The 20,444-nt window shown below is 42.6% G+C and overlaps 1 protein-coding gene across 1 annotated transcript in view; it reads left to right on the top strand.

The window, feature by feature from the left end:
- The first annotated feature begins 5,901 nt into the window (after positions 1-5,901).
- The window catches only part of LOC125764289 (casein kinase I-like), a 32,154-nt gene continuing 17,611 nt past the window's right edge, over positions 5,902-20,444 (top strand). The window contains exon 1 of the mRNA XM_049428401.1: positions 5,902-6,034. The gene's annotated coding sequence lies outside the window, so the exon portion shown is untranslated. The remainder of the gene's footprint in view (positions 6,035-20,444) is intronic.

Below are 20,444 nucleotides of genomic sequence, written 5' to 3'. Positions count from 1 at the left end.
TGAGAGGAGAGCCGTAGTGAGAGCCGCTGGGAAGTGATGCAACAGGTCGTTCCCGATCTTACCACCCCAGAAGTCGGTAAGACGTGTAAGTGCACAGTTTAACCGTGTGATAACTCAATTATGTGCTTAAGGTTCTCCTTCCTTTTTTTTTTTTACAGCCGAAACCACGAACTGTTTGCTTGGTTTTTCGGCCCACTAGAACCTTTCGCGGTGTGTATGTGTGTGGTTTGTTGTCTTGTTTTTTTTTCGATTCTTGTCCTCCATCCCTCCCAGCAATTGAACGTAACACTCTCCACCTTTCTACCTTACCCTCTTTACCTATCGCTTGCTTTACCATCACTTCTGATTTTTCTAATGTTGCGCTTATTATTGCCACCCTTTTGCGTTCCTCTTATTGATGCTCTTGTTTCCAAGTTTTGACGTCGTTGTTTTCTCTTTGTTTTTTTTGTTTCTTTTTTCTTTTTCTTATTTTTTACTTCTATTTTCTTCATTCTACTCTTTGCTGGGCGCTCAAGAACAAGAGCATGTTCTTGTACTGTTGTTTCGTTTGATTTCGCTGCGTTTGATTTTCTGCTTTTTTGCCGTCGTATTATGTTTTATGGTGTTTTTTGTTCTCTCTCTCTCTCTTTTTCTCTTTTTTAATTTTATCCTTTCTTAGTTTGTTGTTGTTTTTTTTTTTGGGTTGTTAAACCAATCTTCTCCATTTCTTTTTTCTTGTTCTCCCCGCCACTAGTAAAGTGTTTCAGTTTTCCCTGGGTTTTTGCCAAAAAGCGCCACTGTTTCTGGCCGCTTCGCGGTCTTGTTAGCGTTTTATTCATCGTGGTGCGGTATAGTGCTTAGAGTTGCATTAGCCCGCCATATAATAATGTCCCTACATCCCCGGCAGTGTTCACGCTGTGAAACAATCATGAAACTGTTCGGAACGGCGGGTGATGGGGAGGAGGAGGAGAATCGGCAGAAAGGGTAGAACTGATCTCGCTCGTTCCATCCAAGATTATGGCAAGATTATGCTTTGCCGGTGGTGTCAAGAGTGTCTAAGCGTATGGATTGTTCCCGGCTTGTGTCACCCGTAAGCACAGACGCAAGAACTTCCTTACGATCGATGCGGCCAAACCCGTGAAAGGTGTTTGCGATCCGTAAAACGGCCTCATCGCCCGGACACGGAGACATACAAATCATTAATTTTAATAGCTCCCAAAACCATTTTTGAAAGGGCCCCGCTGCGTTTTGTGGCCGCTCGGAAGCGAACCGGAATCGGTTTTGCCGATTCCCCCCAAAAAGCCCGCCAGATTGCCAGCGCGAGCGCAGGGGCATCTTTGTTGTTAATTTGTTTTTTTTTTATTTTTCCGAGAGGGGGGAGATTTATATGTTATTTCTCACTTCAAACACGTCAAACCTCTCGTCTGAGGGGGGGGGGGATGATGGATCCAAATGATCAACTGCACGCATTCGAACGGCCACAGTTCCGAACGGCCGATTAATGGTAGCTTTAATGTTTTTTTAATTAAGCCATTACCGTGCGACTTCTTAAATGTGTTTTTTTATTATTTTTCTTTTTGTAACTTTTTCGTGCTTTTTCGTGTTTGCCGAATATCACAATAATGCACGTGTGCAAGTGTGTCAAACCCGCTCAAACGCTAATTTAAATCAGCCACACATCAGCAGGAAGGAAAAAAGCTAAAAAACTTCCCTTTTAAATGGCATTTCGAAGCAAAGGAGTAGCTAAACAACGAAAAACCCCAAAACGGGTGGAAAGGTGGGCGGGAAAAGGGTACCGAAGCATTCTTTCGCGAATGTTATACTCTGCTGGTCCACGAAAAACGTGTGACCATCTTTTTTCGGTACGGCGATGCAGGAGGTCTTCGAGTTTTCGAGCTCTCATCACTTTTACGCTTTTTTCGCGGTTTTTACTTATGTTCTGGTTTTTCCTTCTTTCTAACAGTTTTTTTGTTGTTGTGTTTGTTGTTTCTGTTGCTTTCTCATCAAATATTGCCTACCCTGTCCTGTACTTCATTTACACTCTGCACGATTTTGTTTAATTTTATGTGTTTCTTTTTGTTTTTTTTGTTTTATGAAGTGTTCCACCGGGAATGGAACGGGGCGCGACATCTTTTACGGCGATGTGGTTTCACGTACGGTTTTAGGATTTTTGTGCCGGTACAAAACCTATTTACACATAGATGAGCATGGTTCGGACGCGTTGATCCGTTGATGGTGGGGTTACAACTGTCGTAAACCGTGTTGTCGCCGGTGTGCCTTATTATCCAACCAAGCTCCACCAAGTCCGGGGGGTTTTTTTTGTTGACGATGAGCAACGACGAACAATCGCTAATAAGAGACTTCATTAAACAGTGTCGCTGCTAGTGTTGGTAATTTTTATTGCTGTTTGATACAGCCATATCAATAGTGGACGATCTTGTCTAAGAGAATGTAGAGCTTCGCCTAATAGTTTAAAATCCAGCTGAGCCTGATGCATTTCGAAACAAGTGTCAGTAGTAAAAAACTGCTTGCGGATAAATATTCATAAGTAGACGACAATTAGTCCTTTTTCCAATTTAAAATTTTTACAATTTTACAATGTTGGAAACGTTCGTAGCGGTTTATCTTCATTTGGAATCATTTTCACAAAAAAATAAGGTTTCACCCTTTGGTTGACGTCATTTTGAAGCAAATATGCTACTGATGGTATCGATTTTTTCATCCACGAACATAGATTTCATACTTCTGGACATGTCGCCGAAAAAGTAAGTTCCTGTATTTAAGTACCATTGCCTAACAAATCCAAGAATTCGGTACAAGATAACATGTTGCATGGTTTTTGCACACTTTTACTCGTTGCAACACCCTTTCGAAGATCGTTGGTGGTTTACTAGAATTTCGGACTACTCCCACGTCAGTTGCCTATATGCAGCTTCGAACGATTGTTTGCGGTTGGTAGGTTGAGAGTAGATATGGGACAAACGATGCTTTGTCCAAAAGGATTGAGTGCGGTCCAGTTCGATCAGTGTTGTGAACTGAACGCGTACGGCAGTTCTTCCGTACGTCGTCCGTGAGGCGGTGTTGATCATTCAGTTTTTTTGACTACACATGTGAAATAGTAGTAATGGGTAAATCTTCAATTTTCCCAGAGTCGTAGGAAATCCGACTCCGGGACATTCCGGAGTAACTTCGGAGTAACTCCGGAGTAAACTTCGGAGTTACTCCGGATTGAATCCGGATTTGTCTCCGGAAATCCAGATTAATCCTGAGCAATTACTTCGGAGTATACTCCGGTTTTTATACGCCGGAGTCAGAGTGGATCCAAGAATCCACTCCGGAGTTCCCATCACTATTGTGAACCGACCGCACCGGAACATGCTAATGTGTTGGTACGTGTATTACTGGCAGTTTCAGTACGTGTAAAGAGCAATCGTATGTGTAGTCGGCAAACTGAATCATCCTCACAGTGGACTGTCGCCGTACGGGTTGCGTGCGGAAGAAGCGTCATTCATAATTCTATTGTGCAGATCTCGCTCACTCAGTATAAAGATTGGAACAAATCGAACGGTTCTGATTCAATACGCGCATGCCTAGTTGAGAGTGGCAAAAACCCTTGTCCTCAATATAATGTCAACAAGTCACTAGATAAGATGTAAGAAAAACGTGTCGCCGAACGTGATGTGTACACAGTTTTGGGACATCTTGTCATGACTAACCTCCAATTCCATAATCATGACAAGGAGCCAACTACTTTGTCATATATACAAAGCCTAGTTGCGCTACCATTCTGTTTTTCATCGCCTTCGTAATATCCGGGATATGGGGATTGACAACAAAAAAAAATTGGTAATTTGTTGGGAACTGTTTGACAAAACTAAAGGGGAAAACTGGGTACTTCTGGGTACCCGTTGTCCAAGTGAACTATTCAATATTTCTGGTATTCTTCAAATTATGTTCTTTTCCTGGAGAGAATCATTGGATTCAAATCCAGAGATTGTGGACATTATACGGTCTCAATTTCCTGATCTTCTCAATCTTACTCCAATTTATTGTCTTGTATTTCCGAACAGTCCAATCACCTACCGCATGCTTTGTAGTGTCGAAAATAATGGATCCAATCTTGTCTGGAACGACTCTTCTTTGTTTTATTTATGAAAACATAGCTGGAACACCTCACAAAAGTTACTGACAGCAGTTAGAGGAGATAAGCTTAGTGATAGCAACTTCCTACAAGAACTTGGCAGTAAAGTCTCGCAGTGCGAAGCATATCATGCTTCCCACTGTCAGCAAATCATCGGTGAAACGTCCCATACACACCGCCCAGCAACAATAAGCCGTCATGATGACGCCCTCCCACAGCCTCCGCCTCGCCCCCCCCCCCCCCCTCCCCGCGTTTTTGGGGCGTCCGAACATCCCAACATTCTCTTCATTCAGTAGTTTTGTTTCCTTTTTGCTCTTTAGAGCGATTTTGTAGCCACCTTTTGTTCTTCACCTTGCAGGCCACTCCTGGTGACAGACAGACAGACAGACGAAGAAATCCTTGAATGTCTTCAGATCCATCTACCGCGCACGAGTTGTTTCGAGTTATATCTTCTTTTGTTGCTTTTTTCACCTTTCTCACTCACACACACACACACACACACGTTTCTTTCGCCGTGTGCTTTCCGCTAGCCTTCGTTGGTCGTTAGAGCTGATTTAGTTAGTTATCACTTCGTAAAAAAAAAATCTAACCAAACGCTCGCAAGAAGTAACGAAACGAACGGTGGGCAACAGCAGCAACAACAACAACAAAAATCCGGTGGTCCCAAAATCTTGACTCCTTTCGGGATCCGACTCATCATCATCCCTTTTTGGCAGCGCTGCAAGGGTTCTTTTGTGTCTCCCATGTACGCCCCCGGTTCCAGCCTCCGGATTTGTTTTTGTTCACTGCCAGCAGTCAACGGGGCGCGCCTTCCAAAACAAAAAAAAAACAAGAACACACAGCCCAAGCTTTATAAAAACGGTTCTCCTATCTTCTGTTTTTCACCTCACACATCTACCGGTTGGTGCCGGTCAAGTCGCTGGCGGGCCCGATGCTGCTGACTTTATGGTTGGTTACCTCTGTAAACAGGGATCAATTAATTTGTAGCTTGTTGTTGGCTGTCGCTTTTATTTTGTATTTTATTTTCTCCCACACAGCTCCCTGGCTTGGGCCGGGCACTACCAGTGTGGTACCGTGTGTTGGTAGCATTGGGTCCCGCAGTTTTGTCCCGAGTGTGGCATTAAGCTTTTGTGCCATAAAAAAGAGTAAGAAGAACAAAAAAAACAACAAACCGTTTATGCTAACAAACAGCGCGTTCCTCCACGCGCTGCATCGTTACATTTTAATATTCCCCCCCCCCCCCCCCCCCTGGGCTTTGCCTCGCATTACCACGTCTGAAGAGCACATGCTAAGTAAATAGTTTATATTTGCTTTCGTTCAAGAATCTGACAGCTTGCAGTAAGGACAGTTTACGATCATGCAATGCGCACAATCACTTCTAGGTTTTTAGTTTGTAAGCATTCAATAACACGAGAGCCGGCATGTAGTGTAAACAGTTCCATTAATCACAGCGTGGACAGTTTCATCAGCGGCTGGCTGGTGTAGCTAATTTCCTACTGCAAAGTAGCCAATAAATCCGCCTACTGTGAAAGATTAATCCACCGACAAGAACCAACACTTGGTGGCAAGATTAAGATTATCTTAAAACGATACACATTTCTGTCAGCTGATTGGATCATCCACCTGTTACCACTGAGAAATTTGAGGAATATAGACAACAAATCAATTAAATAGAGACAGAGATCTCAGAACTCCTCTAATAATATATTTATTTATTTATTCTATCTCTTCTTTCTGGACTAGGCAAAACATCTGGATCTCAAAACTGATGAAAAGTTACCTTATCTACATAGAAGAGTTGCAGTTCCAATATTCTTGGAAAAAAAAAATTGAAGATCTCCACCAGGTGAGTCTTTAGACGCCGACCTCACTTCAAGTTCTTTAGACGCCGACCTCGCTGCAAGATCTCTCTCGGTATGTACTACACATTTCTTTATTTTTATTTGGTAGATTCAAAGTTACCAATTGCAAAAGTTACTATTACCCTTCTGAACATCAACCCTGTGTTCGGTAGTTTTTAGTTCAGTTGCCTTCTTATGCATTTTTCCAAGAAAATCGCCAACCTCATATTATCTACCGTATTGTCTATACTTTGAGATAAAGATTGAGCTGTTGAAAAGTAAATCTTTATTTATATAATATTCTCATGTCGTGAATTTTGTTACCGAACTCCTCCGGAGCACTGATTTATATGAAATTCTCGCTGAACATTCTTCAGGTATGAGAATAGATTTTTAAGTACTTCTGTAATCAATGTTATTCCTTCTTTTCTGCTTTTTCTACGGGTTGTTTTGACAACATTACAACATTTTTACAACACGAATCATGTTGACGTTTACACGTTTACATGACGTTTTATTTGTGATATTTCATTCAATCAAGTGTAACGTGAGTGTTAAGTAAAAAACAAGATAAGTGTGTGTATACTGAAAAAATGTTGTGTGTTGTGATTCGCGGCAAAGTGTTACATGTGGAAGCGACATCCTACACGGCACGACCTGGCAGCAAACATCAATCATCAAGGAAAGCCAGAAATGCCTCCTGAAACTTTAGTGTCGCAAATCAAGAACAAGAAACAAAAGTGTTTTGATTAGTGTTTTGATATCATTTCGAACGATTTTCTCTAATCACATTAAAGTATGTGTTGCAGTTGAAGATGCCTGTTTTGCCGGTGAATATATTAGAATTGCGTGCATTGAGCCCTCAGTGATAATTGGGAAAGAATTCACAAGATCACTAGATCAAAGTTTACCACATGGATGAAGATTGAACCTTCAGAATGTTTCCTTAGACAACTTTAATTATAAAAGATATTTTTTGAGGACAAAGCTAGATTAGAGGGCTCAGATAGTATGATTATAATAATAGAAATATTATAGTATCATCATTAGAGCATGAACTAGTTCCAATTCCAGAAATCCTTGATATATTCTTGAAGACGTAAAGACACAATGTGTACAGACATAATTACCTCGCGAAAGCTCATTACTTCAGTTATGTCTAACCGGTTATTATTCGCATTCGCACTCGGAGTTCTCCCGAAACTTTGAGAGTTCCTGCGCGTTAGGTGGGCCAAATTCTTCAAGTTTTACTGAGGTACCTCCCAATCAGATCTCATTAATTAAGCATCACGTACCGAACGCTCGTACTGTCTATGATTCAGGATAATATTTCTCGCCACATCCGTTTCTGTAGATTCTCTTGGAAACTGGAGTGATCCAGTTTTTTTTCGAATCCTTTACAATGTTTTTTTCCCCCCAGCGTATTTTACGCGCACCGCGAAACGTGTAAATACCATTCATGCCACCCAATATCCGTTACCGTGGACGCATAATTCGGTGTGATGAACATGAGCTTGAACACGGCAGACGATAGTTATGTTGATGATGATGATGTTCGTTTCGGTGTGCGCTTGTTTTATTTGATTGTGCGGTGTCTTCCCCCTCTCCCCCCTCTCCCCCCTTTTCTTGCATTGCATACTTTTTCTCCCGCATTTATTCGACTCTTCCATTTTGCTTTGACTTCGCCTTTGGATTCGGGGTGGTTTGCGCATTGTGTCGCTTTGCCCATCGTCTATTTTCTTTCATCTTTGTGTGTGTTTTTTGTTCTTTTTTATGTTGCTTCGTCCTTCATCTCAACTTCTAGACTTCCTGTTCGCCTTCGCGCGCGGTCTCTTGAGATTGTTTCTGCTGCTTTTGCTTAAATGAATCAATGAAAATTCGTCGATAATTGATTTGTAGTTATTTGTTTACTTCTTTGCTTCCAACCTTTTTTTTGTTGTTGGTTGTTGTTGCTGTTGTTATTCTTATCTCCTTTTTTTTATTGCTCTTGTTTAACTTGTTTCGTCTCTTTATATATTTACCTTGTTCGCTTTTCCTTTCCTTCTTTCACCTTCTTGTCTATTGTCATTGTTTGTTCGGTTCGTGTATATCACTTCAGTGCCCACTTGCCCGTTCGTCCGTTCTTGTGTTTCATGGGTGTTGCTTCTGCTTCTGCTTTGAAGCTGATCCGTATGTACGCCACCTCCAACCGTACGTTCTCCCCTGCCTTGCCAAGCGAATTATTTCGGGGTTTGTTCTGTGTTTCTTACCATTCGCTCCTGGTTATCCCATTGTTCGGTGTCTGAGCGCCAGCGAATCAATCAATCTAACAAATGTACTCCCGTGTGATCGATGCCCGTTTGATCGATGATGTGTGGTCGCTGTTGTGAGTCACACGAGGCGAGTCCGGTGACGACCTTCCCCCTGGGGAGTCGCGAGTGGGAATGCTCTGCCGATCATAGCGCACCGACCGCACAGCGGCATTGGAACCGATCCCGGGGCCCCTTAGATCAAGATGGTACAGCTAGGCAAGTAGATTAATGTGCAGGAATGTTCGGAGAGCCGATCGAGGTGTGCAGATAAAAGAAAGCCATAGGCCGATACGATGACACACAAAAAGACGAAAACCGGGCAAATATCGCGCCGCAGTTGTACGTTTAGTGTTTTGTTGGAAGAAAGAGGAAACCCAAGCAAATGAGTCTGGAGTTGTTCTGTTTTTTTAAGTTTTAATAGACATAACTACCGATACCGATACATCCGTTTGCTCGTAATGGGTTTCATTCCGTATCAAAGCCACCAGCAGGTCAAAGCGATTACATCTAATCTATGACGCTTCCCGGTATCGGCCGGCAAAATGGAAACCAGCGTTAAAAATAAAGCTCAATTCACGCAGCACCAGTTGCAACCATGGGAAAACTAGGGACTTCTCATCCGCCACCGCCCAAGGACTCTTCCAGCTTGCAGGTAGTTACACAGGCAGCAACACACTGGCTACTAAACACTTAAATTAGCATCTTTTGAGGACATCCATCACCGCCTGCAGCGGCGTCGGAGACCACCGAAAAGAAATGACACATTGCACGCAATAACAAGGCTGGCGGCTGGCCGGTCCTATTCGGTTGCACGACGAACCACGACGTCAAAAGAAGATGCAGGCAAATTACAACGCAAACCAGGTAAAGGGTGCAAAATAAATAAACCGATCAACCCGAGAAGCGAAGAAAAGAAAGCCCCGATGCATAACCAAGCAAATAAATAAATAAAGGGTGCAAAAAAAAAATATTAAAGAAAGACAAAAAAAACCCGCAGCAGAGCAGAAACAAATACTTCACATAGCTGGGGTTTTTTTTTTCTTCTCTCCTGCACTTTATGTTACCCCCTTTTTTTGGTCCCGTGTGCGTGCCGGTGAAATGTTAGTTTAACTTTTCAAAAGTGTAATGTAATTAAGATCGACATAATCACATCGAAATTACTGCCTAACACGCGTTGAAACCCTTCGGACCGGGGTAACAATAACAGCAAAACACGATCAAGAAAAACAGGCCCACAGTGACCGAGTGTATATATAATAAATGCAGCATCGCTTACTCCGCTGCGTGGTAGAAGGCAGAAGGCAAGAATCGCATCACAGAATGGTAATTATCGCACTCGGTTGCCCGGGATGATGAGCTGATGAAGAGGAGAGAGAGAGAAAATGGAGGTGGGGGAGGGGGAAGAAACATGGAAGGTGTACACGAGACGTGTTTATGGAAAATTATCTGCGACTAATTGAAATAATGAGTCGCTGGTTGGGGTCGGAACAGTTCCCCCCCCAAACAGGATCCAACGGCAAGTTGCAAGTGATCGGTACAAAAAGAAAAAGCATTCCGAGAAGCGTGCGATCGTACGGCTGAAGCAATGGCTGACTGTGTGTGTGTGTGCGTTAACGAGGGAAACGCGACCAGAATGGCAGGATTAGTAGAATAGAAATGCTAACGGAAAGTTGCAAAAAGAAAAGCAAAACTTATTTAACAGAAGTGTGTTTATAACAATTAAGAAACAAGGACAAGAAAATTAAGAAAAAAGAAAAGAAAAAAAACGCAAACAATATTACAATAATGCAAACAGAAATATCATGCTTATAATAAAGAAGAAAAAAACAATAGAAACGTATGCTTATAACAGAGAATAGATCAAATAATAGAGTTAGAAATCAAGCAAACTATCACTTTTCGAAAAGCAAGATACAAGGTGAACTAAGAAGTTAGCTAGTACATTTCAGTTTTAGTACAGATCAAGTAATGACACTTCTTCTTTTTCTTGGCTTTTAACGACCTTACAAATCACGCCGGTCATTTCTGGCTTACTAGACGTTTAAACGCATCACTTTTCGAAAAGCAAGATCAATACAAGGTGCACTAAGAAGTTAGCTAGTAGAATTTAGTTTTAGTACAGATCAAGTAATGACACTTCTTCTTCTTCTTGGCTTTTAACGACCTTACAGATCACGCCGGTCATTTCTGGCTTACGAGACGTTTAAACGCATCACTTTTCGAAAAACAAGATCAATACAAAGTGAACTAGGAATTTAGCTAGTAGAATTTAGTTTTAGTACAGATCAAGTAATGACACTAAGCCATGTGAAAAAGTTCATTTTACACATTTCGTGTTCATGTCAAACTTCACACAATCGTTTAAGTATAGATTTTTAGTACAAGCATAAATCTTTTCTTCTTCTTATTGTTCATTATAAAAGCATAATAATGATTAACTAATATATTCAAGAGTGAAACCTGTTAGTGTATAGCTAGGTTTCAGCAAACAAGCTAAACATCAAGGTGTATTATCTTCCACTTCCTACCGAATCGATGATTGTGACATAATGTGTGCCTTGCATATATTTTACATCGCTTTCAGCGGTCAGTTTCCGTGCGGGCGGAGAGGGGCGGAGGGGTTGTGTTCGAGACGAAATGGATCTAGTGTCGGCATCAAGTGTGAAATCCGGCCCGCTGAAATGGAACTGACGTTTATTATTTTGTACCCGAACGGCGGTACCTTGGCGGTTTTCGTTCGTCCCCCGGTGTATTTCCACACTCCGAGCTGCGGCGGTTCCGCCCAAGGTCCAGCGGCAAAGAAAAAGGTATATGTTTTGCAAATTGTTTTATGTTTTGCAAATTGGGTTAATAAACAGGTACGAAAACGACCACGGTGTAAACGCGATCCCCCCGCCCGCCACGGTACGCGGGAAGCGAAAACGGGAGCAAAAAGTGTAGAGCGAACCAATTCTACCCACCAAAAACAAAAACTTGAAGAAGAAGAAGGAAATGAAGTAAAAACACGAGCGATCACGAAAAGCGGGGGGGCGCGGGAGGAACAACAAACGGGGTAGGAAGGAAGAAGAAGACGAAAAAAAAAACATGGCAAAATAAGCAATCCCCCCAAGCAGCCGAGAATGGACGGAACCACGGTAGACGGAAGGAGACGCCAACCAACACTTATATTGGATAAATATGCTGATGACAGGCCACCGCCGGTGCCGTGGGAATACGTTGCGTAAGATCACCATCATCGTCAACGATGCGATCCGCGAGATGCGAGATATAATGTTACGAAAAGAACATAAAACAACGTTGCAGACACACACACACACGGACAACACGCGGTCTATTCAAGGCACACAACAGCGATGTCAGCGGGGATCTGAATTGACTTGTTTGCGATCCTAATTAGCGCGCGGGAGCGGCAGAGCATCGCGCAACACCTTTTTTGCGCAAAAGGACTTTATGGAGTGTGTTTGGGATGAAGTTAGCAAACCGGCACCGGGAGACGGATCAGCTGCGATATTACACTATCGCGTATCGTTTTGTCGTATCGGTCTTCACGAGGACTTTTTTTTTTGTTTGAAACATGAATACCGAACGCCAGATGAAACAACGAACGACAAGAGAGAAAAAAACCACCACGCTGGAAAAAGCGGTACTGACGGCGGGAACATGTCAATGTCGGTCAGCGCGGTGTTAAGGGGAACAATATCAATCAATCATCACAAAAGTCTCATGTGTCCGTTACTGTGTGTTAATAGTTTTCCGCTACGTTGGAGGGCTATCGCATCATGTTTGTGAAACAATTTATTATTTAAAACTTTCTCCCACCATTTGCAAGCAAGTAAGCTCCAGAAAGTTCTTTAATGAAAGGAAGGAAACATTTTACAGCTGAGAGAGAGAAAGAGAGAGTTGGAAAAAAGTTCTCTGCAGTACGAACAAACTACTAAATGTGTTTAGTACAATGAGAATTGCTTATCCTAGTAATCGCATATCGTTTTTAGTACAATGAGACAAGAAATCTTTGTACTAAACGCATATGACAGAAGCTGTCAGTACAATGTAGTAGTCAGTATTATTAGACTTCAAGGTTCTTAGTAGTACCAACTCAAAAAAAAACTTTGGAATTGGAATTGGAGTTCAAAACCCCAAAGCAATACTCCACAAAATGTAATGGAGTAGGTAAAATTTAAAAAAATATAAAAAGACAATAATTGTGAAGATTAGTTGTAGTTTCCAATTTCTCTTCAGGATTTCTGGAAATCATTAATTGTCTAAATTAAAAAAGATCTGCCGCTCTATATGAAGTAAGGTTCGTCGAATATTTCCATCGGCATTCCGGTTACCAACTCAAAAAAAAATTGGAATTGAAATTGGAGTTCAAAACCCCAAAGCAATACTCCACAAAATGTAATGGAGTAGGTAAAATTTAAAAAAATATAAAAAAAGACAATAATTGTGGAGGTTAGTTGCAGTTTCCAATTTCTCTTCAGGATTTCTGGAAATCATTAATCGTCTAAATTAAAAAAGATCTGCCGCTCTACATGAAGTAAGGTTCGTCGAATATTTCTATCGGCATTCCGGTTACTGAATGAATATTGCTGTGTACCATTGTCTAACACAATTCAACCACCGCTCGTTGACGCCATGGTAACAGTTGGAAGGAAGCGTAAATACAGCTGCACCAATTGTTACACCTCGATATATCCCACAAACCAGATCGAATTGACTGTTTGTACTCAGGCAGATGAAGTTGTTCTCCCACGCAAAACGATCCTCTGGATCACCTCTGGACGCAATTGAAACAAATGCCGCCTCGACGGGAGAATAAAAAAAAAATAAAAAAGGAATGGAATGCAGACACCAAACACAAAAGGACATTCGCATCCATTCATAAAAAAGGAAGACAAAATCACCTAACATTCCGGAGCCGGTAATCGACTGTAAAAGGACCTCTCTACGTCGGGTAACAAACATATAGCAAAAAAAAAAGGAAAAATCCCGGGCGGGATCAAGGATTGTCGCTGCGTCCAATTCCTGGAGCTCGCTAGGTGATTTTCTTCACAGTACATTCGGTCGATCGATTGATCAGTTGAGGTTGATTGTGCGAAAACGTCAGAGATAGAGAATGTGCGTCGGTCCCCGCTAGACACCCCCCCGGGTTAAAGACTTATCCCATACATATCGGCCAGTAACATCGCGTATGGTCTCCGAGGAGAGGCCTGGTCGGCCGAAGATGTTTAGCACGGCAAAGGAAACAAGAATCGGTGCCGTATTGTGGCGCGGTGGTTGGCATTCTTGCTTTATTTCTTGTGTGTGTGCCTATTCATAAATCCTCTCCGATGTTTCACCCGCTCGAGGTGTTGTTGCGCCCCATTCCGTTGCGGCGGCATTGACCCAGAACAACAATTAACTTCCAGGTGCCCGGTCACCTCACGCACGCATTGTTCTCGTAAGTGGCTCACAATCTAAGCAGGAAAATCGCATTCCAAAATAACACAAAAGAGGAAGGTTTTTTTTTGGGTTTTGCTGTAGTCTGTAAACCGGGCCCCGGGAATCACATAAAACGCCTCATAAAAGTGAAATAAACGCGTACGCCGCTGCACTAAGAGCGGCACCGAGCTGCAAGGGAAGGAAGGTGGTTGGGAAGAAGATTTTAAAGAAATGAAGAGGTGAAGAAAAAAAAAGCGATCAAAAAGTACAAATCGATCACAAAGTTTATCGCTTCTGGATGGCTTTCAAATTACATTCTCTCCTCATGCAAATTACATAAAACATTTAATGGCTGATTAAACTGTCCGATTTGGCTGAATACTGTTTTGTAAAGAGCTGTTTGAAGTTTAATTTATTTGTTATTATACTTTTAATACTACAAAAAACCAGTGGACACCTTGCATCAATAGTATCACCTTCCAAAAGTATAATCCGGCGATTCATTACCTGGAAGAATATTTATACTACATAAACGCAATGAAACTTTAGTAAAACTATGAAGACACTCTAACGTCTTACGTCTAACTGTAACGTCTAACAGGATATTCCATCGATCTGAAGAGATATTAGTAGAATGGTAGCGTTTTTTTTGTCTTGCAAATCAATATTCTTAACCTGGACAACACATTTTTACATGGTTAAGTTTAAGGCGAGATTAAGGCTGTTTTATTTCGCTCCTGCCTAACGTCTTACTATTACCTTCCAAAAGGATAATCCGGCGATTCATACCAGGAAGAGTATTTCTACTACATAAACGCAATGAAACTTTAGTAAAACTATGAAGACACTCTAACGTCTTACGTCTAACTGTAACGTCTAACAGGATATTCCATCGATCTGAAGAGATATTAGTAGAATGGTAGCGTTTTTTTTGTCTTGCAAATCAATATTCTTAACCTGGACAACACATTTTTACATGGTTAAGTTTAAGGCGAGATTAAGGCTGTTTTATTTCGCTCCTGCCTAACGTCTTACTATTACCTTCCAAAAGGATAATCCGGCGATTCATACCAGGAAGAGTATTTCTACTACATAAACGCAATGAAACTTTAGTAAAACTATGAAGACACTCTAACGTCTTACGTCTAACTGTAACGTCTAACAGGATATTCCATCGATCTGAAGAGATATTAGTAGAATGGTAGCGTTTTTTTTGTCTTGCAAATCAATATTCTTAACCTGGACAACACATTTTTACATGGTTAAGTTTAAGGCGAGATTAAGGCTGTTTTATTTCGCTCCTGCCTAACGTCTTACTATTACCTTCCAAAAGGATAATCCGGCGATTCATACCAGGAAGAGTATTTCTACTACATAAACGCAATGAAACTTTAGTAAAACTATGAAGACACTCTAACGTCTTACGTCTAACTGTAACGTCTAACAGGATATTCCATCGATCTGAAGAGATATTAGTAGAATGGTAGCGTTTTTTTTGTCTTGAAAATCAATATTCTTAACCTGGACAACACATTTTTACATGGTTAAGTTTAAGGCGAGATTAAGGCTGTTTTATTTCGCTCCTGCCTAACGTCTTACTATTACCTTCCAAAAGGATAATCCGGCGATTCATACCAGGAAGAGTATTTGTACTACACAAACGCAATGAAACTTTAGTAAAAATATGAAGACACTCTAACGTCTTACGTCTAACTGTAACGTCTAACAGGATATTCCATCGATCTGAAGATATTACAGTAGAATGGCGTTTTTTCTTGTCTTGAAAATCAATATTCTTAAGCTGTACAACACATTTTTACATGGTTAAGTTTAAGGCGAGATTAAGGCTGTTTTATTGCGCTCCTGCCTAACGTCTTACGTATCGATTGATTTGCATTTGGAACCTTGTTTGGTTGGTATGTACACATTCATAAGTACGTTCCATCATCACCTACATATGCTCACGTCAACTGGATCAACAGAATCTTTTCTTTTTGCTTTTCCGTTTTATTGCAAAGCTTCTTCACACCTTTTTTTGTTTGGGCCTGGGAACACCAGGAAGGAGGAATGTTAAAACAAAATTCAACAACAATGTTTTTCCTTTTTGTGTGTGTAAAAAAGGAACTATTTCCCATACGAAAGGGAGAGAAATAAACGCCTCATGCAATACAAATCGTGCAGCAAATAAAACCGAAATCAAATCCGCTCGTTCGGTACCACGGTAAGTTCTGTAAGTTTTGTGTACCTTTTTTTGTTTTGTCTTTGTTTTTTGTGCGCCTTTTTTTTGGTCTTCTGGTTTTTTCGGTGTTGTCTTTTGGGGTGGTTAGTGTAGTGTTGTTTTGTAGTTGTTATTTCGTTACGTTTTTTTTGTTTTTTGGTTGTTGCTTCTTATCTTCACCGGTGCGACAGGCGAAGGCCGGGTGAGAGATGTGAGACACACAGATGCCACTCCGCCCATGGCATAAAAGGGGCCCCTGTACACGAAAGGGGCCAACAAATAAAATAAGTCACCGAAAGTCGGACGGCAACGCGCATCTTCGACGCGGTTTGTGCAGCCCAAATGTCTATATAGAGAGGCACACGAGATGTTTGGTCGAGTGAGAAGGTGAAATTAAAAAGATATGGTACACATGTTTGTTTGGTGAAGCTAAGGTTAAGGAATAAAGAAAGAAAAAAAAACACACACGTCCAGTAGGATCGGCAGAGGCGCTAGAACCTAGAACCGTGTAGCTGATGAGAGATGACCCCGCGCATTGCGAGGGACAGGATAGACGATTTTCGTTTTAATTTATTTTCTTTCCCTCCCTTGCTGCGGAGGGGGGGAGGGGGGGTGCGATTCTGCCACCGAACCGGGACCCCGATCGCCGGAGTGGAGTGGTCGGTTCACGAGCCGTAGACTACCAGCTTCTCACAGCATTCCACCGGTGCCGGACCGGAAACAAAAGCATTCTTCAATGGTGGTTCTACCGTACCCTAACGACGTTTTTTTTTAGCCCTCATCTTGTCTGCCGTCAGTGCTGTACCCTTCTCTGCTTATATTGCAGTGTGTGTGTGTGTGTTTTTGAAGTTTTGTAGATCAAAGATTAGCGGTCTCGAACAACACCAAAAACACACAAACAAAACGGTTGTATATCCGTAGCCTAACTAAACTAGTTTGTTTTCTCGCATATACCTGCGCCACCGAAAGTGTCGCAGTTTGATCATTTGCTTTAATGTGTGCGCGCGCGCGTGTGTGTGTTTTGTGAACTCCCCGGGTACAGGAGGAGTACAGTGGTACAAGTCACAATCCCAGCGCCACAGGATACGCCCCGGGTATGATGGGAGGCTACCGGGACGAGTCATCTTCTGTCCGTACGTTCTGTCCACGTCTTCGTCGTCGTCTTGCGATACCCCCCGTGGGGGGGGGGGGGTTCTATCAACAGTGCGCTGATTTATGAATCACCCAAGTTCAAGGGTTCCCAAGATATAGCCGGAGTACGGGGGTGCCAACACTCTGCTTGCGCGCAACCACCACCAAAACCACCACCCGGGTGCCAACACGTTGGAATCTGCATCTGCACAAACCCAACAACAAAAAAAGTATGATGCCCAGGATGTCCGGACCCATGCACAGGGATGTGAAGGGCTTTGCAAGTCTAACGAAGTCTAACGTCACTCTGCTACTGGGAGATGCTGCTGGGTTCAAAAAAAAAAAGGATCACCAAGGATGGTCGTGACGAGCCTGCATGACACTGCTGCAGTGCAGCCGGACGTCAAACGTCTAAAGCGGGCTTGACTGCTGTGGATCCCTTAGGAGGAGCTACTGGCCACGTTAAGCCGGACCGATAGAGGATCCCTTTTGCCCGAAGACGCCCGAAAAAGCGAACCCTTTAGCACGTAAGCAGTATCTCCAATACGCGCCCGTACCAACGGTACTAACGAGTTGTGCTGCCAGGCGCAAGATAGGTGGTCAGATAAATCCTGTTGGCGTTGAATACGTTCGGCCAAACCTCACGCCAAATGCTCTCACGTACCGCCCCAAAATGTGTACATTTAACCGTGTGTGTGTGTGTGTGTGTTGTGTATGTGTTTTATCAGATATGGAGGCTTTGTCTTTTGTGGCTATCTTCGCCGTCGTGTGTTGCTTAGGTGTACGTATACACACCTCCAGTTCACGTTCCAAACCTTCGTGTCCAGGGCTCTCCAGTGTCCAGGGTCTTCAACGGCTCGGTTGTGGAAAATGAGAAGTAGATAGATTATCGTATTACCTACCACAAGACCAGACACTTCATTACGTGCCCGACAGAGCGCGGACTGAGCGACACAGGCCACATACCGTGGTGGAGGAGTGCCTTGTCAGAATGGCAAAAAAAGCACAGCCGAGTAACCAACGAAAAAAAGAGATACAGGGAGAACAAAGGAGATAAATACTGTACAGAAAAGAGATGAGGAGTAAACTATTTATTTAGACACCTTTAGCATCAAAATTTGATGAATCTAATTGTTTTAGTTGCATCTAACCACTCTTCAACAAGAATTCATTTCACAATGCACCAATGTTCTATCCAGATGATCGTGAAGTTTGAGAAACATCCAAATGTAGCTAGAAACTGAGAGTCGCACCAATAATGCTACAAACATCCGAACCGAGATACGCTGAGAATAGCCACCCTAAGTACACGGCAAAAGGTAAGGTTAAGGCAAGCAAGCATAGACAAGTTAGACCAAACCAACAAGGCCACCGTGTCCGATCCAGTTACCCGATCGCCTGAACCCAAACCCGATCCAATCGTCTATGAATATTAATAACCCTCGCGGGTTGGTAGTACTATTTCATAAACATCTACTCCCCAAAAACCAAAACCCCGCCGCCTGAAAGAGCTGGGGGGAGGGGGGGAAGCTTGGACAATGTACGACACTCTCTCACAGAAGACCCGCGGCAAGGTGTATGCGAGATGCTGGCTGAGATATTCACGCATTCACGTTTACATCTCTGTGTCTATACACCTTTCCCGCTTTGTTTTGTTACGCTCGGTGGTGTGTATTACTGTCACCTTTTCCGGTGGAAGATGTCCGCTTAATAACTGCTGACGTCTGGATGCGTCAGTTCCGCGTTGGGTCAATATCCGCCCGGTTAGCGTGACAATTAAACGCACAGGTTTACGGGAGAGATTTGTTTTGAAAGGCGGGTATGATCCAATTCCACCGAACAAATCCATCACCTCGGGGGGTGTAGTAACTGAAGCGCCCGATCCTTAAATGCGCAACCTGTGTTTACCTGTGGCGGCGGCGTGGAGTGCGTCAATTGCGTCACGCCCCGAAGTGCAATTTGCGCAAATCGTCAGAACTCCGGGTTTGGTACACCTTTTTGCGCAACCGATGAGCCGATATGGTTCAAACCCTTGCCATGTGCCTGGTTTTGCTGGCAAATCAGCAAACAGACGCACATCCAAGAGACAAACATCCTCCATCTGTTGGGGTTAGCTTTGACGTGTATGACGGGGGTTGTCGCGATGTGGTAGCAGGGCCAGAAACGTTGGTGCTCACTGCTTACCGGGTCCGTACGGGATGTCACAATGTGATCTAAATTCGACCAGAGGATCTCCAAAAAAAGGCAATGTTTGACGACACACAGCAAACACCACTCCAGCAGAAGAAACAAAATTCTCAAACACCAAGAAATCGATTTCCGCCATAAGTCATTCTAGTAACTCTAACGACAACCACAAAAAAAAAACGAAACAAGTTGGTGCACACCGGTGATTGGTGTAAAATAAAATTGTGCATTTTATTACACTTAATACACCCCTGGTTCGCCTGTGTTTGTTAAAGGGGGTATCGCAAGCGCAAAATCAATCGCAGCAGACATAAATTTTTGCGCTTTTGCTAGTCCTTTATTTGTCGGCAACCGGGTATATTTGGCTGCGGGTTTTTTTTTTTTGTTCGTTGCTCTTTTCGTTTTGTGTTTGAAGGCCGGTTTCGGCCGGTTGGCGTGCGAAACGCAAACCCCCCCGGAACGCTTATGAGCATGGCGAAAAATTGGCGCCGAAAACTATTGGCCCTTACCGAGTCTTTACGATCCGGCAGAGAAGCTTCAACAAAAAAAAAGCGCCGCGCCGCTTGTAAAACGATTGCTCTCGTTCCCGCCACGATTTCGAGGGGTTCGTCGCCCAAACCGTGATGATTCACCGGTGTTGAAGATTTTTTTGTTGTTGCTGTTAAAACAACCATTTCTTGTGCCCACAAAAGTGCCCGTTTTGTTGCAGAAATTCCCCCCCCCCAAAAGAACGAGAAGATCCTGCCGAAAAAGGGTTTTTTTTAAAGTTATCTTACGAAAAGCGAAAACCATTGTCTTCTTTTAGATTTTTGCAAACGTTTTGTGTTTCTCCACACCGCTATCAGTAAAGAACGGCATCTTCTAATGAATGGTTTCGTTCAAGGTTCGACAAACCGCAAGCAGTGGTTTTTTTTTTGGAAAGCTTTCGTGTTTTTTTTTGCTTTATTTGTTTGTTGCTTCTGTTGTTTTGCTTTTGTGGCTGCTAATTTCCTTTTGCTTTAACCCAAACACCTAAACTTCCCATTTAGTTCCCGAGTTTGCCCTTTTTTTGGGTGTCTTTCCTCACTGTTTTGCATGACTGTTTTCCGCACTACCTACTCCTGTCGGAAGCGATCTTGTTTATTTTTTTTCTTTTTTTATGTTTTTTTTTCTTTGTTTTTTGTTTCTTTGAATAATTTTAATGTATTGGTGGTGATGTATTAATCATGTCCTTAGTGTATGCAATTTCCAATTTT

The sequence above is a fragment of the Anopheles funestus genome, chromosome X (genome assembly GCF_943734845.2).
Source record: "Anopheles funestus chromosome X, idAnoFuneDA-416_04, whole genome shotgun sequence".
Classification (NCBI taxonomy): Eukaryota; Metazoa; Arthropoda; class Insecta; order Diptera; family Culicidae; genus Anopheles; species Anopheles funestus.
The sequence above is the reverse complement of the archived record's forward strand: the minus strand, read 5'-3'. Positions and strand labels throughout refer to the sequence as shown.